Below are 26,494 nucleotides of genomic sequence, written 5' to 3' on the forward strand. Positions count from 1 at the left end.
AACAAAATGAAGACTTTGGAGTGGCCTAGCCAAAGTCCTGACCTGAATCCTATTGAGATGTTGTGGTATGACCTTAAAAAGGCCGTTCATGCTCGAAAACCCTCTAATGTAACTGAATTAGGACAATTCTGCAAAGATGAGTGGGCCAAAATTCCTCCAGGACGCTGTAAAAGCCTCATTGCACGTTATCGCAAACGCTTGGTTGCAGTTGTTGCTGCTAAGGGTGGCCCAACCAGTTATTAGGTTTAGGGGGCAATCACTTTTTCACACAGGGCCATGATGGTTTGGATTTTTTTTCACCTTTAATAATAAACACCTTCATTTACAAATTGCATTGTGTGTTTACTTGTGTTGTCCTTGACTATTGTTTAAATTGGTTTGATGTTCCGAAACACTTAAGTGTGACAAACATGCAAAGGAACAGGAAATGAGGAAGGGGGCAAACACTTTTTCACACCACTGTATACCATTTTCTCTTCTGCTTGTATTGCCACTACATGCCAGAAGGTCACAGTGAATTCAGTCGTGAGTCTTGCCACATCTGAGAGGTAGGGCCAACAAGAGCTGGAGACAGATTCTGAGATTATCATCAGGACTACAAAGGACACTTTAACACTAATGCCGCGTACACACGAGCGGACTGTATGGCGTACTTAGTCCGTCGAAACACATTTCAGCGGACAATCCGCTCGTGTGTGGGCTTCAGCGGACTTTTTCAGCGTGCAGTCCGGCGTACTAAGAATTTCGGATTTTTCGAAATTCTGTCCGTCGTACTTTGGTTTCAGCAAACAATCCGCTCGTCAGTATGCTAGTTCGACGGACTAAGAATGGCGCATGCCCAGAAAGGATTTACACGGCGGAAGGGTGCTTTGCTGTGTCTTGGACTTCCTATTTCTAGTCCCGTCGTACGTGCTGTACACGTCATCGCACAAGCTTTCGACGGACTGTTTGTGCATCCGTGTGTGGGCAAGTCCGTTCAGTCGAAAGTACGACGGACTGTCCGTCGGATTGTATGACGAACTAAGTACGCCATACAGTCCGCTCGTGTGTACGCGACATAACAGAAACAATTGACTCCAAACTGATGTCTTCTTTTAAAGTTATTAATAAATATTTGAATAATCCTGATATATCCCAATATTCACATCCTGCGGTTGTTCGTTTTCAGGGATTTCTGTTACTTGTAAGTTCATGCATTCTTCATCCTCTTCAAGCAGAGTTTTCTTTGTAATAATCTGTTCCTGAAACTAAAAAGAAAAGCTTTAAATATGCATGTCTGATATTAGCTCATGCAGCTATATAGAGCAGGAAAACAACCAGATATATTCCAATTATTTACATACTGTATGTGCAATTACTATTGGCAGTAAAATTGTATGCAATTGGTGACTTTGCCTTACAAGGTTGAGTCTGTGCTCTACTTTCCCCCATTGTTTCTTTATTTTCAAAAAATATTATTGGAATTTTCTCAAATATATCCAAGAGCACAAAAAAAATTGTCAACATGACATAGATATTAGCGTACATATACAATTAGGAGAATATATGACATTCGGCAAGTAATCGGCAGTATCATGGAAGTTAAACATTATCATGGCATAGACTTCAAGAAGGCACTTCCCATCCTTTTTATGGCCTGAACCTCCCTTTTGATCAGCAAGACAAGCCCTATACATTTAAGGATCAACAATAAGCTTTAATTTTTCGGGATTTGAATTTTGTCTTGATACACTGAATAAAGCTAAAAAGATATCAGACATATGGACATGTGAGATTGATCTACTAAGGACAAACAGGCTGTTTACTTTGCAAGATAAGTTGCAAGAGAACTGCAGAAGTAGCAGCATAAAGTCCCACCCTCCCCAAAGAAGAAGGGCTCTGTCCCTCTTCTTTGTAGCAGCACATGTGGTGAAACTCTGCTGACTTCCATCATCCAATCATCTATAAGCAAAAATTATGTTTTTTTTATCGTTTTTTTTTGTATGTTATATGGTATTCTTTGCAAAGTGAGATTTCACCACAATAACTAAGCTCTGGGGAATTTGTCTTTACTAAATCAACCTCAATGTATCATCATGTTCATGCTAAGAGATTAAGTTACTTCTACTCCCACTACTTCAGACTGGCACTTTCAGTATTAAAAAAAAAGTTTTTCTGATACACTCCATTGCAGCATATGTATGGGTTAACCCCACCTCCACTCCTCCCCTATAGGACCCCACTCCCATAAATCTTTGCTCAGGGCAAGAGGCCACATTCCTTTTTTGTCCTCTTCCTAAGGATCGGTTTGGTTATTGGACTACCTGAAGTTTTTTCCTCACCGCGATCAGGACCGGCCAATGGGGACTATTGACAGGTCACGATACTCCGATAAGCCTTAGCTACTAGCGAGGTATGAAGTGGGCAAACGGAAGAGGCGCTGGAAGACCTGAAGCCTGGCCATTGGCAGGCAAGTAGCGCATTGGCCAGATAGCCTAGCTACTATCGGGTGGCCCTATCTGTCCCAAGTATAGCGTGATCAGCTTACATGGTCTGGTTTGTTTGTGGAAGCAGGATTGAATTGCAGATCTGTGTCCATGCGGTGTGAGGTGATGTATACTTTTATATTACATATTCCATGGCAGCAGGTTGTGTTTTTTCTGTTTGTTTTCTTCCCTGGCTCTAGTGTCTTCCAGTCTATTGCAGCTGGAGCGCATTGGTGTTCCAAGCCGCTGCTTTCTCTTCTGGCCTGGGTTACTCCTACCCAGGGGCTCAGTGCATGGGTGGTGGTGGCATATTTTCAGTGGAGTAATTCAATCAGCAGTTAGTTCTGCTGATTTTGGGATTTCTCTGTGGGCAGCTTGCAGCAGTTTCTCTAAATGCTGTGTGCAATCATCACAGGTATATGCTCTGCACTAACACCCTTGCATGCTGCCTGTGTGATTCTGCTATGATTTAATCACCTGTTCAGGTGGTCTATCTGTGCAGTTTTACACTGTGAATGTTTCACGCCCCCCCCCCCCCCCTTGTGGCCAGCCCATGTTTAGCAGGTACGAGAGGGTGGGTCTAACCCTTTCCTTTCCTTGCTGACCTGGGTACTCTTTTTGGTTTTTTTTTTTTAACCATTTCCTTTCTATCCTATTTTGCTTTTTGAGTCCTTCTAGGTCAGATTGACAATACACTGACAATACACTGCACAAGATGATAAAGACCCTATTAGGTCACAACATTCCTCTTCCAGATATATTTGGCATAGGTCACCATCAAGGTCCAGCTATAAATCCTACTTTACGCATCCACCATTATGTCAGCTGCTCCAAGGAGGGAGCCTGCTGGGAAGGCAATGCTAAGCTCAGGTGGTTGGAAAAGGGTACAGTGATTTCCAGCAAATTGAATTTCCTGTGAGGCACGTGGTGCAGAAATCCATTAAAGAGTGGATACAAGCCACACGCAAAGTTCGACAGCCATTGTGGCGCATTCTCCCACTAGGAAGACCATGAAGAACTGGAACTGTCCAACAACCAAGCCATCCATCTATGAAGACCTCATACAGTGAACCAGAGTGATATGAGTCTCTTTACACTTATAACGCCTTTTGGTTAGGGCAATGATGGGTGCATTTACATGAATAGAACCTGTAGAGTCTCCTGCAAAGCAAGAGGAAGTTCTGTAAGCAACTTGGACTCCGTTTTCCTCCAGTGTCATGTGACTTTGAACACATAGGGTCACAAGGCGAGTCTCAGCCCATTGATTTCAATGGCACTCAATCCAATTTATGTGACTTAAAGTTGTAGTGACCCTGAAAAAGTTCCTGCTATACTTTGATGGAACTTTTGATGCAGCTTTGATCCAGAGACTGAAACGTTGGTTCGGGGCTGCACTCAGAATTGTATCAGGGTCGCACTCCACAGTTGCACTTTAAATTGTGCAACTTTGGGGTCGCAATAGTGGAGACATAGCTTTAGAGAGAGAGTGTTCTATTCTCCCCATTCCTGACAAAACCAGGGGACATCATTTTGGATGAATGGAGTAAGGTTGTGAGATGTACCTTTCTTCTGAACAAGCATGTTGCTTTTCCTTGGAAGATGCAGTGAATAGCCCAAAAGGCGGGGCTTGGGCTCTTGCGGCCATGTTGAAAAGGATAAAAATGTGGATGGACGAATATGGACACCCCCTTTTTGTCTGCTGTGGGGGAACCCGTCTTTCCCACATTTTTGGACAATCCCTGACCCGCAAGTATGGGCCCGGTATGGTATTAAATTGTTGAAGGATATTGTCTCTGCTGGATCCCTTATACCCTTTCGGAATCTTGCTAGTAGACATGACCTCTGTGTATGGATGTTGTTCCGATACCATCAGCTGCGCCATGCATTCCGTGCACAGTTCCCAACGCCACTCAACCTTAAGACGGATGTAGTTGAGAATCTGCTGGCTCAAGAATCTTTAGATAAACCCCTCTGTGCATTGCATCTGACCCTTCTTCGGAAAGATTCACCCAAAATGAATGCACTGTGGGATAAATGGAGGGCAGAGGTCCCGACTTTAGATAGGGAAACATGGGAGGAGTGCTTCGAAAACAGCTCTAAGCTGGTGATATCTTCTAGGGATAAATTAATATAAGCCAAATTCCTGCATAGGATATACTTCACACCTCAGAGACTGTATAGAATATACCTACAGAGGTCCCCGTGGTCAATCTCCTGATAGCACCTATATCCATAAGTTTTGGCCCTGCCCTAAGCTCTGCTGCTAGTGGTCTGCAATAGTGGAGGGCATGGGAGAACACAATTAATGCTATTCTGCCAATGTATAAATTGACTTATATGAGTAGAGGTTGTCCCCAGAAGTACACGAAGGTATGGCAACCTTGGGTGGACCCCATTTGAACTGCCCACTCATAGAGACCTTGCCCTTCCTTTACTGGCAAATAATGGGTTGGGTACTGTAGTAGCTGCCCCCCCCCACTTCTCCTCCCTTTCCTGCCTCATACATTATTACCCTGATCTTGTAATTTGTATACTGTACTACCTTATTGTGTACTGATTATAACATGCATGCTGTCTACCATTTATGTACCCACTTTACTGTTTTCAAACTTTTAATGTGTTATGCACCATTTTTTCTCAAATAATGACCAACCTTGTTGTTAAAAAATGTTTTTTTTTTTTTGGGACATGCATGGTCCATCAGAAGTCCTCCTGATCTTCGTTTCACTTCAATGGGTTTTAACTCACTCTGAGATGAAGGAAGCATATAGTCATGCTTTACGTAAATCAATGGTGTTGCAAAGTGCTGCCGTGCCAGTCTCTGAATGCAAGAGATTTCAGGGCAGGTACTCACCCCTCTTTATGGTCGGAGGAACAGTTTGCGGAGGCCAGTTTTGGAACTTGTGCACCTGAGACAATTTTCAGAAAGGAGAAGTTTAAGGTGGAAACATTGTCCCTGATTCATAGGGGGTCTAGCCAGGTGACTGACTTGTTTCCAATAGACCTAAGATGCTTATTTTCAGGTGCCAATTGTAGAAGACTTCCACAAGTTCCATCGGCTCCCTGTAGGTCAAGACCATCTCCAGCTCCAGCCATTCAGGCTTTCAACATAACCCTGTGCATCTTCAGGGTCCAATTGGTTCTGATGGTCTTTATCAAAACAAGGAGCATACGCCTGCATAGTTAACTGGATGTCCTTCTTCTACTGTCCCAAAACAAAGGGCAGCTGCTGGAGCCCAGAGCTCAGGTCTTTTCAATGCTCCTCAAATTCGTATGGCAGCTGAATCTGTAAAGGAGTCACCTGGAGCCCACTCAGTCTCCTGTGTGCCTCAGGGCTCAGTTCAGTATAATCAAGAGGACCATTGACTCTGGATCCCAATGTTCTGGAGCTTAATATTCCTGGCCCTGTCTTCTTCCCACCTACGTGCCTTTCAGTGTCTAAAATGATTGGCTCTATGATGTCTACGGATACGAGGGTCAAGTGGAAGCTGGAAAAGGCCCTTCCAGAAGGGTGTCTCCAGCAGTGGGAGCCAGGAAGCAGAGTGCAGGCCTTTCACCATATAACGAAGGAAGCATCAGTGCTCTTAGGTTAGTCAACACTATGATGGTCTCCTATGTTAAAAGACAAGGGGGACTCACAGGGGGACTCACAGTCTGTTCCCTATTACAAGAAACTGAGCTGATTATGTCTTGGGCTATTCGAATAGACTTTCTTTCCAATTGGACAACGAATGGTCTCTACATGCAGAGTTTTTTTCGGGCACTTATGCCCTGATGGATCATTGGAAATGCAGTAGAACCTGTGCATTTCTTCCAGTCCTTGTCAACCTCTTCTATGGAGATTCCGAACAGAGGTTGTGGACATAGTGGCAGTGATGCCTTATTGGACAATTAGACCATGGTTCCCCTTGATAGTACAGTTCAACTTCCGGAACCCTGTGCAATTTCTCCTCAGGCCAGACCTTCTGTCAAGGGGTGAAATTCTACATCCATGTCCAACATGGTTGTGCCTGATGATCTGGCTCTTGAGATTGGAGGGCCTCAACTGCTCCCCCATCTCTGCTCTCTTGAATACTTGAAGTATGAACGCAAACAAAGTTTACGGGAGAATCTGGTCAAAGATTGTTCAATACATGTCTTCTGCTGACAGATTATGTAGTGATCTAATTCTAAATATTCTAGGCTTCCTCCAGTCAGATTTAGATCTGGTTCTATCAGTCAGCTCCCTTGAGGTTCAAGTGTCAGCTTTATTGGTCTTCACAGCTAGCTAGGCTCAGACCTCTGGGTAAACTGAGGTTTTACAAATGGAGTCTCCCTTGTGTTCTCAACTCCCCCTCTGGATTTGGAGTGGAGTGTTCTAGGGCTGTCTCAGTTAAAGGCCTCTTGCTCAAGTTCCTTTTTCCTGGCTATCGCATCAGCATAAAAAGCCTCAGAGATTGATTCACTGGCCATGAAAAACTTTGTAGTTCAAGCAGTGCTGTTACCTATGATGTACTCAATCCTCACGGGTGCATTAGACTTTCATGGGAGCGAAGAAACTGTCCCCACCAGTGTATTGAGCAGGCTAGTTACGGAATGTGGCCTCTGGCTCAGAGCAAAGATTTAAGGGAGTGGGGTCCTATAATGGAGGAGTGTAGGCAGGTTTAACCAATACGTATGCTGCCATGGTGTCCATCAGGAAAGGAAAATTACAGTAAGCATTTGAAAGGGAATTTTAATTTTTTTTTCCTTTGTTTAATTTTTTTGTGCTGATCAATTCTAAGGCTGGCCATGGATGATTTGATTTTCTTTCCTGGAACCACAGGTTGCAGTAAAGAAAATCGCTTGATTCCCTTCTGCAGAGCTATTGTGTTTTCCTTGTGGGAGGAGCAATATAACTGCAATATAATCGCATGAAAAATCCAACAGGCTTGATCGATCAACTTGGGTACAATCAGTCTGCCATGCATGGTTTGCATCTCAGCTAGTCCTGCTGAACTGGCCGAGATTCTATCTACCTATGGCTGGCTTAAAGCGTCGTTACCTCTTGGGGAAAAAAAATTAAAAGTCAGCAGCTACAAATACTGTAGCTGCTGACTTTTACAATATGGAAACTTACCTGTCCAGGGAGCCCACAATGTCAGCACCCCAGCTGTCATTCTAGGTAAGGGAACCCAGCAGTGAGGCCTTTCCTCTTCACACCCGGTTCCCTACTGCGCATGCGTGCTGCGCTTTCTGATTGGCCCAGTGGTGGAGGAGGGGGCCAAACTCATTAAAAAAACAGGCAGCGATCCAGTCTCCTGGAAGTGGGGAAGGGGACCTGTCAAAAAAAGGTCCCCTCCCCCTTGAAATGTGCCAAATGTGACACCGGAGGGGGGAGAAAGCAATTAGGCGGAAGCTCCACTTTTGGGTTGAACTTTGCTTTAAGTGGATGTGTTTCCCTCAGGATGCCTGATTGATTGGTTATTGCACAGGCTTTCTGAAAAGTAGGTGTGCGGTCAATGAAACTAGAATTTTTTTTTCACATTGGTGGTCCCAACCTTCTATTTAATTACCAATGTTTAATAATAAACAGATCATATGTATCGTCATACCAATAAATCTTTCTGTTCAATTGATTCAAATATTTTCTTTGCTGGTTTTGGTATTTGTGGAAATAGCCTTTTCCATACTCGGAACCTAATAAACATAAAAAACACATATGCGACAATATTTTAATTAATCCATGTAATTCCATGTAATGGTTATTTGTTATTTGTTCTGTCAGATAGCAAACAATACAAATGAATGAAAATGAATGAAACAGCATATTGATAGCATATTGATATTTAAAAGGTGGATGCCCAAATCCAAGCCCATTTCCTCCCAGTCCTTCAGTCTGATGACCTTACAAGTCCTCTTCAATCTTTTCTACCTGGGTGAATCTTAGATCTTGCAGAGAGTAGTGCTACATCATTGAATGGCACCGCTCTCTGCAGCATTCTCTTGTGAGTACAAGAGCATAACACCTAAGTTCAAATCAAGTGGATTGAATGACTCCCAGTGTAATTTAACCCAGAAAAGGACAGGTGCTGAAGCAAGTGGGTGCGTCTGCAGAAGATTGTGCCTAAGAGCAAGAGCTGACAGAGTATTGCACTCAGAGCTGCTTTTTGTTATTATCAGGAGTTGTGGGGGGGGTTATTATTTATTTATTTTTTTGCTCAAGGTGGAACTGGGTTTTTAACCACTTTCAGACCGGACCATTTTGCTGGTAAATGACCAGAGGTCTTTTTACACTTTGGCACTGCGCTGCTTTAACTGGTAATTGCGCGGTCATGCAATGTTGTACCCAAACAAAATTTGCGTCCTTTTCTTCCCACAAATAGAGCTTTCTTTTGATGGTATTTGATTGCCTCTGCGATTTTTATTTTTTGCGATATAAACGTAAAAAGACCGCAAATTTTGAAAAAAAATGATATTTTCTACTTTTTGTTATTAGAAAAATCCAATAAACTCAATTTTAGTCATACATTTAGGCCAAAATGTATTCAGCCACATGTCTTTGGTAAAAAAAAAGTCAATAATTGTATATTTATTGGTTTGCGCAAAAGTTGTCACATCTACAAACTAAGGTACGTTTTCTGGAATTTACGCAGCTTTTAGTTTACGACTGCCTATCTCATTTCTTGAGGTGCTAAAATGGCAGGGCAGTACAAAACCCCCCCAAATGACCCCATTTTGGAAAGTAGACCCCCTAAGGAAATTGATAAGAGGCATGTTGAGCCCATTGAATATTTTATTTTTTTGCCTCAAGCGATTGAATAATGACAAAAAAAAAAATTTTTTTTTTTTTTTACACAAAGTTGTCACTAAATGATATATTGCTCACACATGCTATGGGCGTATGTGAAATGACACCCCAAAATAAATTCTGCTGCTTCTCCTGAGTATGGGGATACCACATATGTGGGACTTTTTGGGAGCCTAGCCGCGTACGGGGCCCCGAAAACCAAGCACCGCCTTCAGGCTTTCTAAGGGCGTAAATTTTTGAGTTCACTTCTCACTACCTATTACAGTTTTGAAGGCCATAAAATGCCAAGATGGCACAAAACCCCCACAAATGACCCCATTTTAGAAAGTAGACACCCCAAGCTATTTGCTGAGAGGCATGTTGAGTTCATGGAATATTTTATATTTTGCCACAAGTTGCGGGAAAATTACAAACTTTTTTTTTTTTTTTTTTTTTTTTAACAGTTGTCACTAAATGATATATTGCTCATGCATGCCATGGGCATATGTGAAATGACACCCCAAAATAAATTCTGCTGCTTCTCCTGAGTACGGGGATACCACATATGTGGGACTTTTTGGGAGCCTAGCCGCGTACGGGGCCCCGAAAACCAAGCACCGCCTTCAGGCTTTCTAAGGGCGTAATTTTTTGATTTCACTCCTCACTACCTATTACAGTTTTGAAGGCCATAAAATGCCAAGATGGCACAAAACCCCCACAAATGACCCCATTTTAGAAAGTAGACACCCCAAGCTATTTGCTGAGAGGCATGTTGAGTCCATGGAATATTTTATATTTTGCCACAAGTTGCGGGAAAATTACAAACTTTTTTTTTTTTTTTTTTTTTTTCACAAAGTTGTCACTAAATGATATATTGCTCACGCATGCCATGGGCATATGTGAAATGACACCCCAAAATAAATTCTGCTGCTTCTCCTGAGTATGGGGATACCACATATGTGGGACTTTTTGGGAGCCTAGCCGCGTACGGGGCCCCGAAAACCAAGCACCGCCTTCAGGCTTTCTAAGGGCGTTACAGTTTTGAAGGCCATAAAATGCCAAGATGGCACAAACCCCCCCCAAATGACCCCATTTTGGAAAGTAGACACCCCTAAATTTAGGGGTACACTAGTGAGACTAGGTAATAAATGGCGGGTGCCCTGAAACTATAAAAAAATAACTAACCAACCAGCGTCACCTGTAACAGTTATATGGTGATCACTGGTGAAAGGGTTAACTAGGGGGCAATTAGGGGGCTTTATGCGGTAGTATATGGGGGTCCCTGGCGCTATAAAAAGCTGCAGCGAACCTAAATACCTACCTGCCTAACTAGCGTCACCTGTGACACTAATACAGCGATCAGAAAAACGATCGCTTATTAGGCTGGGTTCACACTGGAGCGATGCGGGAACGCCACGAATGCGCGGCGGGTTCCCGCATCGCATGCCTCCCGGCGGCAGTTCACACTGCCCTATGCGAACTGCTGGGAGTGTCAGTGAAATGTTACTGACACCCCCAGATCAGTTCGCATATCGCAGTGCGATCTGCAAACTCGGATCGCATGGTGTGAACACCTATGCGATCCGATTCTGCTGCGGGCCAAAAAAAGGGTCCCGTGCGAATTTGCGGCGGGTGCGGCAAATGGCTGAACTCGAATCGCACAGAGATCCGATGTGATTTGCACTGCAGTGCGGTGCGAATCACATCCGTTCTCATAAACCGCTGCAATGTGAACCCAGCCTTAGTGACACTGGCGACGGGGGGTGATCACGGGGTTAAACCTTTATTGGGGGGGTTAGGGGGGTACCTTAGAACTAAAGGGGGCTAACCCTAACTGCCCTAACAGTTATTAGTCACAAATGACACCCGCCGGGTGATCAGGGGGTTAAACCTTTATTAGGTAATAAATGGCGGGTGCCCTGAAACTATAAAAAAATAACTAACCAACCAGCGTCACCTGTAACAGTTATATGGTGATCACTGGTGAAAGGGTTAACTAGGGGGCAATCAGGGGGCTTTATGCGGTAGTATATGGGGGTCCCTGGCGCTATAAAAAGCTGCGGCGAACCTAAATACCTACCTGCCTAACTAGCGTCACCTGTGACACTAATACGGCGATCAGAAAAATGATCGCTTATTAGGCTGGGTTCACACTGGAGCGATGCGGAAACGCCGCGAATCCGCGGCGGGTTCCCGCATCGCATGCCTCCCGGCGGCAGTTCACACTGCCCTATGCGAACTGCTGGGAGTGTCAGTGAAATGTTACTGACACCCCCAGATCAGTTCGCATATCGCAGTGCGATCTGCAAACTCGGATCGCATGGTGTGAACACCCATGCGATCCGATTCTGCTGCGGGCCAAAAAAAGGGTCCCGTGCGAATTTGCGGCGGGTGCGGCGGGTGTGGCGGGTGCGGCGGGTGCGGCGAATGGCTGAACTCGAATCGCACAGAGATCGGATGTGATTTGCACTGCAGTGCGGTGCGAATCACATTCGTTCTCATAAACCGCTGCAATGTGAACCCAGCCTTAGTGACACTGGCGACGGGGGGTGATCACGGGGTTAAACCTTTATTGGGGGGGTTAGGGGGGTACATTAGAACTAAAGGGGGCTAACTCTAACTGCCCTAACAGTTATTACAGTCACAAATGACACCAATGCAAAAAAAAAAAAAAAAAAAAAAAAAAAATGACATTGGTGTCACTGTGACTGGGGGGCAGGGGTAATTGGGGGGGTGATCGGGGGGTAAAGGGGGGGTGTGAGTGTGCCTGGCATGTTCTACTGTGTGTGTGAGTGTTGGTGCAACTTACTGATCCGCTCTCCTCCGTGTCGGAACGAAAAATACCGACACGGAGGAGAGAATACATCACTTCCTCTCCTGTGTTTACATTACAGGAGAGGAAGTGATGTCACCGGGGATTTCTATTCGTCGGGAGCGATCGCGAGGGGGTGGCCATGAATGAATGGCCGTCCCCTCGTCCGGGATCGCTCCCGAACGAATACCGACCGCCGCAGGCACCGGGCGGGGGCCCGATCGTAGACACCGCACTCCAAATATTCACCTTTATTGAAAAGTAAAATCAAGGCATCAAAGGTAAGTACAGACTAAATGCACTGCCGCTGACATGTTTCATACCAGGCATGGTGCTTAGTCATAGCTTGTAATGGAAGTGATGTTTCGTCACTGTCATCTTGGTATGTCCCGCGCTCAGACACAGTAAGCCTACAGTCTGAAGTCGCCAAGCAAACATCTTTTAACACCCATAGAAGTCTTGCATTTCACTTATTTTTACCACTAAACTGAGCTTATATTGTGAAATACAGTATTTAGAAGTCTGTGACACTGTTTTGATGTTGAATTTTAAAAGCAGCGGTGTTCTGTCACATTAGCAAACATGTGAGATTAGCAGGCTTGCCGTTGCTTTTAAAATTCCACATCAAATCAGTGTCACTGACTTCCAAATACTGTATTTGAGGATATAAGCTCAGTTTAGTGGTAAAAATAAGTGTTAAATGCAAGCTTTTGGTGAGTGTAAAAAGATGTCCGTTTGATGACTTCATGTAGGCTTAGTGTGGGCGAGTGCGGGGTGTACCAAGGATGACCGTGACGGAACATCACTTTAGTTACAAAATCTGATGGGTCACCTAATCTGATGGAACACAAGCAGTGAACAGCTGAGCTCTATGTCGAATAGCATCAGAAAGAAAATCGTTATGGATTATGATTCATGAAGGTGTGTAAAGTTTCTAGAGAGAAAGATTATTAGATTGCTGCCATGTCAGGAAAACTGAAAATTCCCTATCAAATACTTACCGTCATTTTCCTTTCCTGATGGACTCCATGGCAGCAGGAGTTCCCCACCAGTGTCTTGAGTAGGCTAGTTACAGAACATGGTCTCTGGCTCAGAGAAAAGATTTATGGGAGTGAGGGATTATAGGGGAGGCGTGTAGGCAGGTTTAACCAATACGTATGCTGCCATTTGATAGGGAATTCACCATTTTTTTCCTTTGTTTAATTGTAGTGTTTCTAGAATGGAGTATATTGTTGTCCCAATCAGATAAAAGGGTGTCTGTGCCTGCAAGGTCAAGGTCATTCTGCTCTGTGGATGTAAAAAAATAAAAGAACTTGCTTCTTATAGAGAAGAGTTAAATGACCAAGTATCCTTTAGTATAGCATTAGAAAGAAAATCGTTATGGATTATGATTCATGAAGGTGTGTAAGGTTTCTAGAGAGAAAGATTATTAGATCACAACATGATTTGTTAACTGCGATTTACATTTTATATCAGATTTAAAAAAAAAACATGTCTGGTATCTGCAGAGATTTTCTTGAGTGAGTCACAACTACATGAAGAAGCATGAAATGAAACACTGCAATCTTATTGTGAACTAGTTTTACAAATGGCTCAGTTTACTTCATATTGGACTTCCCCCCTCCCCTATGTTTGTCCCTATTATGGATGGTGACTTTTGCTACAATTTTCTGTAGTCAATACACACATTGTATCTGTAGATTAAGTGGTCAATAAGTTGCTGGCAAAGGTAAATATGTGCTTGACTGGAAGGAGAAAGGATGAGCGAGCATGGTAGGGTGGTTGGGTGTAGCGAAGAGATAGGCTAGATGGATGTGAAAAAAATGACACAGCGAACACAAATGAGATGAAAATAAATGTGCACCAGTAGACCGACGGAGTAAGCGGACCACAGGAATGGGTGACAGGAAAACACACATAACACAAACTGTCAAGTGCACCATGCTTTAAAGGGGAAGAGAAGGGAAAAAAGAAAACTGCGCTAATAGCAAAAAGAGATCAAACTGCAACTCAAGGTGTTATATAGCATCAATCAAATATGTAAAAAAGGGGGGAAGCTGCGCTAAATAGATTGACCTATGAGGCAAGTAACCATTATATTAAAGACTCAGGCCGCGTACACACGCGCGGACTGTTCGCCCAACTTTGTCCGTCCAACAGTTTCGGCAAACAGTCCGCTCAAAATTAGCATGGACGGACATGGCCGCACACGACGAACGAACAGTTTGCTGAAACCGTGCGCGATGACGTGAACGGCACGTACGACGGGACGAAAAATACGACGTCCTATACACTGCATTATAACTTTCGGCGTGTAAATCCTTTCTGAGCATGCGCGGAACTTAGTTTGACGAACAAGCCTACACACGGGCGGACTGTTCGCTGAAACAAGGTTTCAGCGGACAGTTTTACGGAATTTCCGAAAAACCTTGTTCGTCAAACTGTCCGCTGAAACTGTCCGCTGAAAGCCCACACACGAGCGGACTGTCCGCCCAAACACTGTTCAGCGGACAAAGTTGGGCGAACAGTCCGCGCGTGTGTACGCGGCCTCACAATGAATATTGTATGTGTAAAAGAAAATTGTGAAAAAGCACAATACAAAGCATGCAAATAAACTGCCAAAATATATGTGCACAAAATGTGCCAGTAAAATAACAACACAATAATGTGATAACAAAATGATGCACATAAAATACATAAAAAATGTGTGCACATATAATGTCAATAAACCAACTGGCTAATGGCAATAAAGAGTGCTGAACCATAAACGTAATGAAAAATTATTAAGAATGAGTCCATATGTAGTGGTGATGATCATAAACAATCAACAAAATTATCAAAAATAAAATAAAATAAAAAGTCTGTGCAGCTAGTTGACACCAAACACAGCACCACAGTAAACGTGAAGTAATAGAAAATGCCTCCACCACAGCAAACCACAGCAAACACTGCCATTTACCAGATCACTATGGTCCCTTATTACAGGGGACCACAGAGCGCAGATGGCTGGTACCCCAGCCTGGGATCTCTGTGCAGATACTGAACTCCTTGGCTTCAGATCACTATGGCCATTTATTACAGGGGACCGCAGATAGCTGATAACCCAGACCGTTATTTCGGGCTGGGTTATTGGCAGGGGCGGACTGACAACTCATGGGGCCCCCGGGCAATAGGAGATTATGGGGCCCCCAGGCAATCAGAGATTATGGGCCACACAGTATACACAAACACACAGTATACAATCACACAGTATGCACCATGTTTCTTATGGCTGAGAAGGTACTGGAGAGGTGGGGCAGCTATAATCTTGGGATTTTTAGACTAAAGCCGCGTACACACGTAGCCGTCTGTCCGACGTACTTAGTCTGGCGGACTTCCTGCCAGACTGTCCATCGGACTTTCGGAACGGGATACTTGCCCACACACGGCACTTTTTCAGCGGACTAATACGGCGTACTAAGTCCGCCGTACTATCCGCCCTACTTTTGAAATGAACGGACTCGCCCACACACGCGGAGGAAAGTCCGCTCATTTCGAGCGCGTCTCCAGGTAGGCGGTCTTCTGCCGCCGCCGCCTTCCGTTCTCCTGTCCTTCTCTTCTTCTTCTTCTTCTTCTTCAGATGTTGCCTCCCCGAGTCCTCCGCTCACAATGACGGGGACCGGGCACGCGGCGACTTATATAGGGACAAGGGGCAGGGTCTTCGGTTGATGTCACATGGGTTGATGTCACATAGCGACAGTCCCAGCATCCTCCGGGACTGTGGCATCATAAGGGGGCGGGGTCCCCATGTGACATCAACCCATGTGACATCAACCGAAGACCCCGCCCCTTGTCCCTATATAAGTCGCTGCGTGCCCGGTCCCCGTCATTGTGAGCGGAGGACTCGGTGAGGCAACATCTGAAGAAGAAGAAGAAGAGAAGGACAGAAGAATGGAATGCGGCGGCGGCGGCAGAAGACCGGGCCACCGCCTGTAAAAGAGCTAGAAGAAGGCGCGGTGGCCCGGCAGAAGAACCGAAGAGGGGGACAAGACCCCCGAAGTCGGAAGAAGGGCGGTGGCGAGGAAGAAAGCCGGGCTCCTCCGCTAGTAAAAGAGCTACAAGAAGATAGCGGAGGAGTCCGGCGAGAAGAACCCCGAAGACGGAAGACCCCCGGAGCTGTGCAATAAACTATTTTAACCCTTGTGTGTTGTGTTTTTTTTGTACATTATTTTACAGGTGAATGGGTAGGGGTACATTGTACCCCATACTCATTCACATAGGGTGGGGGGCCGGTATCTGGGGGTCCCCTTATTAAAGGGGGCTCCCAGATTCCGATAAGCCCCCCGCCCGCAGACCCCGACAACCAACGGCCAGGGTTGTCGGGAAGAGGCCCTTGTCCTCATCAACATGGGGACAAGGTGCTTTGGGGTGGGGGGGCCGCGCGGCCCCCTCTACCCCAAGGCACCCCCCATGTTGAGGGCACGCGGCCTGGTACGGCTCAGGAGGGGGGGGGGGGGCGCTCGCTCGCCCCACCTTTCCTGGCCGGCTGGGTAGCGTGCTCGGACAAGGGTCTGATGTGGACCTGTGGGGACCCCCACGACGATTTTTTTCGCCGTTGGGGTTCCCCTTTAAGTCCATACCAGGCGGCGGGGCCAGCGACGTATCCTTCACAGGCCCCGCCTACCTGGAGACCCGCTCGAAATGAGCGGACTTTTCTCCAGGCGGGAAAAGTCTGTTCATTTCAAAAGTACGGCGGACTGGCACACACACGGCCGGATTGTCCGCTGAAATGCGAGTCCGGCGGGAAGATTGGAGTGTAAAACTACTTTCTAAGTCCGCCGTACTTTCGGGTCAAAAAAGTATGCCGGAGGCTACAGACGGGGGGATTGTCCGGCGGACTTGAGTTTGCCGGACCGCTTGTTTGATCGTGTGTACGCGGCATAAAAGGATGTCGGTAAGGGACATTTGTAAATAAAACTGAGATTTTTACATATTGTTCCTGGTTTTACTGAGGCTGGCAACCCTGATGGGGCCCCCTAATGGCCCGGGGCCCTCGGGCAGTGCCAGAGTGGCCGAATGGTCAGTCCGCCCCTGGTTATTGGCTATCTGCACTCTGTGCGAACACTGAACTCCTTGGCTTCAGATCACTATGGTCCCTTATTACAGGGGACCACAAAGTACCCAAGTATTTAATTTTTGATAATTTTTTTGATTGTTTATGATCATCATCACTACATATGGACTCATTCTTAATAATTTTTTATTACGTTTATGGTTCAGCACTCTTTATTGTCATTAGCCAGTTGGTTTATTGACATTATGGGGGTTATTTACTAAAGGAAAATCCACTTTGCACTGCAAGTGCACTTGGAAGAAAAGTCGCTGTAGATCCGAGGGGAACATGCAAGGAAAATAAAAAACAGCATTTTAACTTGCACATGACTGGATGATAAAATCAGCAGAGCTTCCACTCATTTCAGATCTACCCCTTAGATTTAGAACGGCTGCACTTCCAAGTGCACTTTCAATGCACTTTCAAGTGCACTTGCAGTGCAAAGCGAATTTGCCTTTCGTAAATAACCCCCTATATGTGCACTAATTTTTTAGGTATTTTATGTGTATTCTTTTTTTCTTGTTACCTTATCACATTATTGTGTTGTTATATTACTGGCACATTTGTGCACATATATTGTGGCAGTTTATTTACATGCTTTGTATTGTGTTTTTTCACAATTTTCTTTCACACATACAATATTCATTATGGGATTTATTTACTAAAGGCAAATCCACTTTTCACTACATGTGCACTACAAATGCACTTGAAAGCGCACTTGGAAGTGCAGTCGCTGTAGATCTGAGGGGGATATGCAAGATAAATTAAAAACAGCATTTTATCTTGCACATGATTGGATGATAAAATCAGCAGAGCTTCCACTAATTTCAGATCTTCCCCTCAGATCTATAGAGACTGCACTTCGAAGTACACTTTCAAGTGCACTTGTAGTGCACAGTGGATTTGCCTTTAGTAAATCAACCCCAGTGAGTGCTTAATATAATGGTTAATTGCCTCATAGGTCAATCTATTTAGCGCAGCTTCCCCGCTTTTTTACATTTTCAAAGGGAAAGACACCTGTGGCAGTGGAGAGGTAGGCTAATGGCACTAAGTAGGACCTCTAGTATGTGCACATCATGGGCCAAGCACTCACTTATTGTAAACACAATTCTTATGATGGTACTGATAAAACCAATGGCTCATTTCTTCGGGAGATGTGTCAGCATATATGGAGCCACTCCTTGTGTGCTCCATCAAATTGAATTACTTTTGCAGTTCTGCAGTTGGATTATAGGGTGTTTAACTTTCAAAAAGATGTAGCCTTTTTACCATTGACCAGTGTAGTCAACTTCTTTAAAAGTGGTTTACTGTAGGTAAATTTACCAGATATTAAGGATGAGCTGAACACCCCCCAGTTTGGTTTGCACCAGAACTTGCGAACAGGCAAAAAATTTGGAAGAAAACACGAACACCGTTAAAGTCTGTGGGACACGAACATGAAAATTGAAAGTGCTCATTTTAAAGGCTTATATGCAAGCTATTGTCATAAAAAGTGTTTGGGGACCCGGGTCCTGCCCTAGGGGACATGTATCAATGCAAAAAAAAAAGTTTTAAAAATTGATGTTTTTTTGGGAGCAGGGATTTTAATAATGCCTAAAGTGAAACAATAAAAAAACTATTCCTTTAAATATTGTGCTTGGGGGTGTCTATAGTATTTTTCTTTTTTATTTTAATATTTCAGGTGCTTATATAGTGTTATCAATTTACGCAGCACTTTACATGTACATTGTACATTCACATCAGTCCCTATCCTCAAAGAGTTTACACTCTATGGTCCCTAACTCACATTCATACATACTAGGGCCAATTTAGACAGGATCCATTTAACCTACCAGCATGTCTTTGGAGTTTGGGAGGAAACCGGAGTACCCGGAGGAAAGCCACGCAGGTACAGGGGCAACATGCAAACTCCTGGCAGGTAGTGTCATGGTTGGGATTCGAACCAGAAACCCTTCTTACTGCTAGGTGAAACTGTGACGCCCTAGTATGCCTGTAAAGTGGCACTGTTTTCCCATGTTTAGAACAGTACCACAGCAAAATGACATTTCTAAAGGAAAAAAAGTCATTTAAAACTGATCGAGGCTGTAATGAATTGTCGGGTCTCGGAAATATAGCTAAAACTCAGTGAAAAAAATGGCATGGGTTCCTCCCCAGTCCATTACCATGCCCTTTGGGTCTGGTATGAATAAAAATTGCATTTTTTTTTGTAACATTTATTATATGGCTATGGAAGATTTTTGTGTTAATGTTAGGACTTTACCTGTGACACAGGAACATAAGAAGTAATAGAACAGCAAATGTTATAATCCCCAATACGAGTAGCAGGTGGTTTGGTGTAAAACTTGGAGATTCAGGTTCTAAGGGAAGAAATATTTAAAAGTAAATCCCACTGAAATGTGATCCTCTGAAATAATAAACAAGAATAACACAACTTGTTCATGTGCAGGATAATGAATATTACTGACTACAAATCTATACACTAAGATTATTCTGTTATGATTTTAGGAGGCTAACGTGAATTTTAAGTTTCCAAGCCTTTTCTTGTTGGGTCAGTGCTTTGTCAGGAAATCACTGCAAAATGGCAGTGATAAAAAGATTGAAGCTGATTTTAATAAAAAAAAACTGAGTTACCTGAGGATACTGTATATCAAAACATTAGGTAAACTAAAAATTCTGCTGGCTAAACTTAAAAATAAAAATATTGACTTTGGTTGTACATGTTTAGCTTGGTTAGTACCCTGACTATTCTTTACAACTGCCCCCCATGGGCTGAACTCAGTTCTGAACTCCCTGGGTTGGGAACCCATACTGACAAAGTATTCGGTCTTCAAACCTCTGCTGATAATCTCACAACCAGGGAGCACACCTCCCCAATGTAATATAAACAGTCAGCTGTTGTTTCCACACCCTGACCTGGCTCTTTGTGCCCCCATGGGACGACTTGACCCCTGCTCATTTGGGGGAATCATTCCACAGCTCATCCAACTTTAGCAATTAAGTGCCAGGAGAGCTAATGGACTCTGCAGCTGACAGCCCAATAGCTCCCAGTACTTCAGCCTGTATCTCCTCCCAGGGCAAATCATCATCTCATAGCACACATAGATCCTGGGGCTCCTCTCTCCAGAAGTGTCTTCAACAGAAATGCTTTGCATGCCCCACACTGTGCCCAAAGTGCAATCACCAGGATTACTCAGTTGTAGGAAGGACACAGGGGAGACTCATGTGCCCCATAGCTGCCGAGTGCCAGTTCCTTCCTGGGTATGGACATTGGTCCTGTATCCAGGGCAATGCCTTGTGCTACTAATACTGTATTGCATGGACTCATTCTCTCCTCATAAGGTTTCTTCCACAGAAGACGAAACATACTTGCAACTAACAATCAGAACGTATTTGCCAATCAGTGCATGTAGTTTTCTGAGGAAGATGCTCGGCTTTACTTACCCAACTCCACACTCCTGTAAATGGCCATTCAGCAAGTCTGACACATTTCTTTCAATCAGAGATGAGGTAGCCAGATTCTGACAACTATGCAAGTAATGTAGTGCCCCCTAATGGCAGTTGATAAGCCAGTTTCCACACCAGGAGGCCTACAGTAAATCATGAGCACAAGAGGCTGGGTTAGCTTTTCTTTGTAGCTGGGGAACAAATCACTACACTGCGATCTTTGGGGCCTGCCAGATTGGGAGTTGCCATGAGGTCCAAAACAGCAGCAACCTCATAGTCCGTAGATGGTTTACCTGATTCATCTGTATCTCTACCGAGAAATAATACACTTTGCTTTCAAAGGACAATCTCACTCCCTACACTCTGGAACAGCAGCAGAATCCTCATTCTCTTGTGTGAAGAGGAGATTAAGGGATATTTGATCAACATGTATAAATATATAAGTGGTCCATATAGTGAACTTGGTGAAGAGTTATTCACTTTTGGTTCAATATAGAGGGCACTCTTTACATCTGGAGGGAAATAAATTTAACCTTCACATACAGAAAGGCTTCTTCAAAACAAGAGCTGTGAAAATGTGGAATAAACCCCCCGCTGGATTGAATGTGATCATGATTTATTTTGTTTTTTCCCTTCCTCCAGATTCAACTGTGGGTATAGGATAGTGTAAATGGAGGTTTTCTATTTGTGTTTTCATTTAATTGGCTGAACTAGATAGACTAGTGTCTGTTTTCAACCTAACTATGTAACTATGATACCCTGAAGGCCTACTGTATATACCTTGCTCTTCACAGGACCCCACAAGTGTATATGGACCCTTTACTCTATACTAGGGATGAGCCGAACACCCCCCCGGTTCGGTTCGCACCAGAACTTTCGAACGGACCGAAAATTCGTATGAAATTTAGAACCCCATTGAAGTTTATAGGACTCGAACGTTCGAAATTAAAAGTGCTAATTTGAATGACTAATATGCAAGATACTGTCCTAAAAAGGGTTTGGGGACCTGGCTCCTGCCCCAGGGGACATGGGTCAATGCCTAAAATGTTTTTAAAAATGGCCGTTTTGGCGGGAGCACTGATTTTAATGACGATTAAAGTGAAAAAAAGTGAAATATTCCTTTAAATATCGTGCCTGGGGGGTGTCTATAGTATGCCTGTGAAGTGCCACGTGTTTCCCGTGTTTAGAACAGTCCCTGCACAAAATTACATTTAACGGAAATAACGTCATTTAAAACTGCTTGCGGTTTTAATGTTATATCTGGTTCCGGCAATATGGATGAAAATCATTGAGAAAAATGGCATGGGTAGCCCTCCCTGCCCATTGCCAGCCCCTTTGTTCTTGTACGGATATTAAGGGGAACCCCGTACCCAGGCCCTATATACTCAGAACAGCAGTATACAGGCGGTGCAAACAAGACAGGGACTGTGTAGGTTTGTTGTGTTAAGTAGAATCTGTTTGTAATTTTCAACTGGTACATTTTTAAAGTGTAGCTCCAGTCAAAAAATCTATTTTTAAGCTTTTTGGAAAACATAGGGAAGGGTTATCACCCCTGTATAATTTGTTTTGCCATCCATCTTTTTTCATCTCACTTCCTGTTGTCTCCTTCCGTTTGCAAGTAGGAGACATTTGTAAGTTGGATGTTTGAAAGTAGGGGCCTGCCCTATACGCTCTGTGTTGGTGTTGCCACAACATTGTAAGCTCTCAAAGGGACTCTTGGTGGGCGCTGGAGCGCCCTGCTGTGAACGATTATATCAAGAATTGTAATTACATGCCATTGTTGAACAGTGGTAGAAAAATTGGGCATTTGGTGGTTGTGGTGCTGGTGCCACAACACTATAAGTCCTCACAGTTACTCTGGGTGGGCACAGGAACGGGCCCTGCTGTGAAATATTATATCAAGAATTGTAATTACATGCCCCTGTTAAACAGGGGCTGAAAAATTGGGCCTTAGGCACTGGTGCTGGTGCCACGACACTGCAACCTCTCCCCTATACTCTAGTTGTAGTGCAGGAATGAGCCCGGCTGCAAAGCATTGCATCAAAAATTGTAATTAAACGCCCCTGTTAAACAGGGGCTGAAAAATTGGGCCTTAGGCACTGGTGCTGGTGCCATGACACTACAACCCCTCCCATATACTCTAGTTGTGGTGCAGGAATGAGCCCTGCTACAAAGCATTGCATCAAAAATTGTAATTAAACGCCCCTGTTAAACAAGGGCTGAAAAATTGGGCCTCAGGCACTGGTGCTGGTGCCAGGACACTTCAACCTCTCCCATATAATCTAGTTGTAGTGCAGGAATGAGCCCGGCTGCAAAGCATTGCATCAAAAATTGTAATTAAACGCCCCTGTTAAACAGGGGCTGAAAAATTGGGCCTTAGGCACTGGTGCTGGTGCCACGACACTGCAACCTCTCCCATATACTCTAGTTGTGGTGCAGGAATGAGCCCTGCTACAAAGCATTGCATCAAAAATTGTAATTAAACACCCCTGTTAAATAAGGGCTGAAAAATTGGGCCTTAGGCATGGGTGCTGGTGCCACGACACTGCAACCTCTCCCATATACTCTAGTTATGGTGCAGGAATGAGCCCTGCTACAAAGCATTGCATCAAAAATTGTAATTAAACACCCCTGTTAAACAAGGGCTGAAAAATTGGGCCTTAGGCACTGGTGCTGGTGCCACGACACTGCAACCTCTCCCATATACTCTAGTTGTGGTGCAGGAATGAGCCCTGCTACAAAGCATTGCATCTAAAATTGTAATTAAACGCCCCTGTTAAACAAGGGCTGAAAAATTGGGCCTTAGGCACTGGTGCTGGTGCCACGACACTGCAACCTCTCCCATATACTTTAATTGTGGTGCAGGAATGAGCCATGCTACAAAGCATTGCATCAAAAATTGTAATTAAACACCCCTGTTAAACAAGGGCTGAAAAATTGCGCCTTAGGCACTGGTGCTGGTGCCACGACACTGCAACCTCTCCCATATACTCTAGTTGTGGTGCAGGAATGAGCCCTGCTACAAAGCATTGCATCAAAAATTGTAATTAAACGCCCCTGTTAAACAAGGGCTGAAAAATTGGGCCTCAGGCACTGGTGCTGGTGCCAGGACACTTCAACCTCTCCCATATAATCTAGTTGTAGTGCAGGAATGAGCCCGGCTGCAAAGCATTGCATCAAAAATTGTAATTAAACGCCCCTGTTAAACAGGGGCTGAAAAATTGGGCTTTAGGCACTGGTGCTGGTGCCACGACACTGCAACCTCTCCCATATACTCTAGTTGTGGTGCAGGAATGAGCCCTGCTACAAAGCATTGCATCAAAAATTGTAATTAAACACCCCTGTTAAATAAGGGCTGAAAAATTGGGCCTTAGGCACGGGTGCTGGTGCCACGACACTGCAACCTCTCCCATATACTCTAGTTATGGTGCAGGAATGAGCCCTGCTACAAAGCATTGCATCAAAAATTGTAATTAAACACCCCTGTTAAACAAGGGCTGAAAAATTGGGCCTTAGGCACTGGTGCTGGTTCCACGACACTGCAACCTCTCCCATATACTCTAGTTGTGGTGCAGGAATGAGCCCTGCTACAAAGCATTGCATCTAAAATTGTAATTAAACGCCCCTGTTAAACAAGGGCTGAAAAATTGGGCCTTAGGCACTGGTGCTGGTGCCACGACACTGCAACCTCTCCCATATACTTTAATTGTGGTGCAGGAATGAGCCATGCTACAAAGCATTGCATCAAAAATTGTAATTAAACACCCCTGTTAAACAAGGGCTGAAAAATTGCGCCTTAGGCACTGGTGCTGGTGCCACGACACTGCAACCTCTCCCATATACTCTAGTTGTGGTGCAGGAATGAGCCCTGCTACAAAGCATTGCATCAAAAATTGTAATTAAACACCCCTGTTAAACAAGGGCTGAAAAATTGGGCCTTAGGCACTGGTGCTGGTGCCAGGACACTTCAACCTCTCCCATATACTCTAGTTGTAGTGCAGGAATGAGCCCGGCTGCAAAGCATTACATCAAAAATTGTAATTAAACGCCCCTTTTAAACAGGGGCTGAAAAATTGGGCCTTAGGCACTGGTGCTGGTGCCACGACACTGCAACCTCTCCCATATACTCTAGTTGTGGTGCAGCAATGAGCCCTGCATCGGTCAGACGGCCACCTTCTCCACCACTCCTTCTGACCGATGCCTCAGCAACACGTTGTCCAGGACCAGGAGTTTGTAACCTCCCAGTCTCTGGGAACATGTTGCACAGACCTTTCTGCAAGGCCTCCCGGAGATGTCTCATCCTCTGCTCCCTCTGCGACGGCAAGATAAGGTCGGCAACCTTACCCTTGTACCGTGGATCAAGGAGAGTGGCCAGCCAGTAATGGTCCCTCTCCTTGATCCGAAGAATACGAGGATCCTTCCGCAGGCTTTGCAGGACCAGGGAGGCCATGCAGCGTAGGTTAGCTGAGGCATTCGGTCCGGAGTCCTCTGGGTCACTAAGGACAACATGATCCGCAGCTACCTCCTTCCAGCCACGTACAAGTCCACGGGTTTCTTGGAACTGTAAATCATCCCTACAAGCCTGCTGCTGCTGCTGCTGATGCTGAGTGCCAGCCTCCACCTCCATGCTGACACAATCATCCTCCTCCTCCTCTTCCTCCTCCTCATCCTCTTCCTGTGTGATGGGTGGCACATCAGGAACACTGTCTGGATAAAGGGGGCCTTGAGAGGTAAGGAAGTCCTCCTCTTCCTGCCTCTGTTCTGCCTCAAGTGCCCTGTCCATTATTCCACGCAGCGTATGCTCCAAGAGGTGGACAAAAGGTACAGTGTCACTGATGCATGCACTGTCACTGCTCACCATCCTTGTGGCCTCCTCAAACGGTGACAGGACAGTGCATGCATCCCTGATCACGCCCCACTGGCGTGGTGAGAAAAAACCGAGCTCCCCTGACCCTGTCCTGGTGCCTTAGTCGCACAGGTACTCATTGATGGCCCTCTGCTGCGTGTGCAGCCGCTGCAGCATGGCCAACGTTGAGTTCCACCTGGTGGGCATGTCACATATAAGGCGTTTCTTGGGCAGGTTCAACTCCTTTTGGAGCTCAGCCAGCCGAGCACAGGCATTAAATGATCGGCGGAAATGCACACCGTATTTCCTGGCCTGCTTCAGGACATCCTGTAAGCCCGGGTACCTGCCCAAGAACCGCTGCACCACCAGGTTAAGGACGTGAGCCACACAGAGCACATGAGTCAGTTGTTCCTGTCGGAGGGCGGAGAGGAGGTTGGTGCCATTGTCGCAAACCACCATTCCTGGCTTAAGCTGGCGTGGCGTCAACCACCTCTCAGCCTGCCCCTGCAGAGCTGACAAAACATCTGCCCCAGTGTGGCTCCTGTCCCCCAAACAAACCAGTGCAAGCACGGCATGGCATCGTTTTGCCTGCGTGCTTGCGTAGCCCCTGGAACGCCTACGGAGCACCGTTGGTTCTGAGGACAGAGCACTGGAGGAGGCCATGGAGGAAGAAGAGGAGGGGGTGGAGGAGAGAGGTGTGTCACAACCAATAGTAGCATTTTGGAGGCGTAGTGGCGGAACAACCTCCAACACTACTGCACCTTGTCCTGCATCCTTCCCAGCTGCCAGAAGAGTGACCCAATGGGCCGTGAAAGACAGGTAACGTCCCTGACCATGCCTGCTGGACCATGAGTCAGCGGTAATATGCACCTTACCGCTGACCGCCCTGTCCAGCGAGGCAAGGACATTATCTTCCACATGCCGGTAGAGAGCCGGAATCGCCTTCCGTGAGAAAAAGTGGCGTTTGGGGACCTGCCACTGAGGAACCGCACATTGTACAAACTCACGGAAGGGGGCCGAGTCTACCAACTGAAAAGGCAGCAGTTGAAGTGCTAGCAATTTAGCCAAGCTAGCATTCAACCGCTGG

General features: G+C 45.2%; 1 long non-coding RNA gene across 1 annotated transcript; it reads right to left on the reverse strand.

Moving 5' to 3' along the window:
* Nucleotides 1-380: 380 nt before the first annotated feature.
* LOC143982234 (uncharacterized) lies at nt 381-19,518 on the reverse strand. Its single transcript, XR_013274419.1, has 3 exons — nt 19,378-19,518; nt 8,039-8,123; nt 381-1,247 (listed from the first exon to the last, which is right to left on the reverse strand). It is a non-coding gene; the product is annotated as an uncharacterized LOC143982234 (long non-coding RNA).
* Nucleotides 19,519-26,494: the final 6,976 nt, after the last annotated feature.

Source organism: Lithobates pipiens, unplaced genomic scaffold (assembly GCF_037356315.1).
Source record: "Lithobates pipiens isolate NorthernLeopardFrog02 unplaced genomic scaffold, aLitPip1_a1.2 Scaffold_16, whole genome shotgun sequence".
In the NCBI taxonomy this organism is placed as follows: Eukaryota; Metazoa; Chordata; class Amphibia; order Anura; family Ranidae; genus Lithobates; species Lithobates pipiens.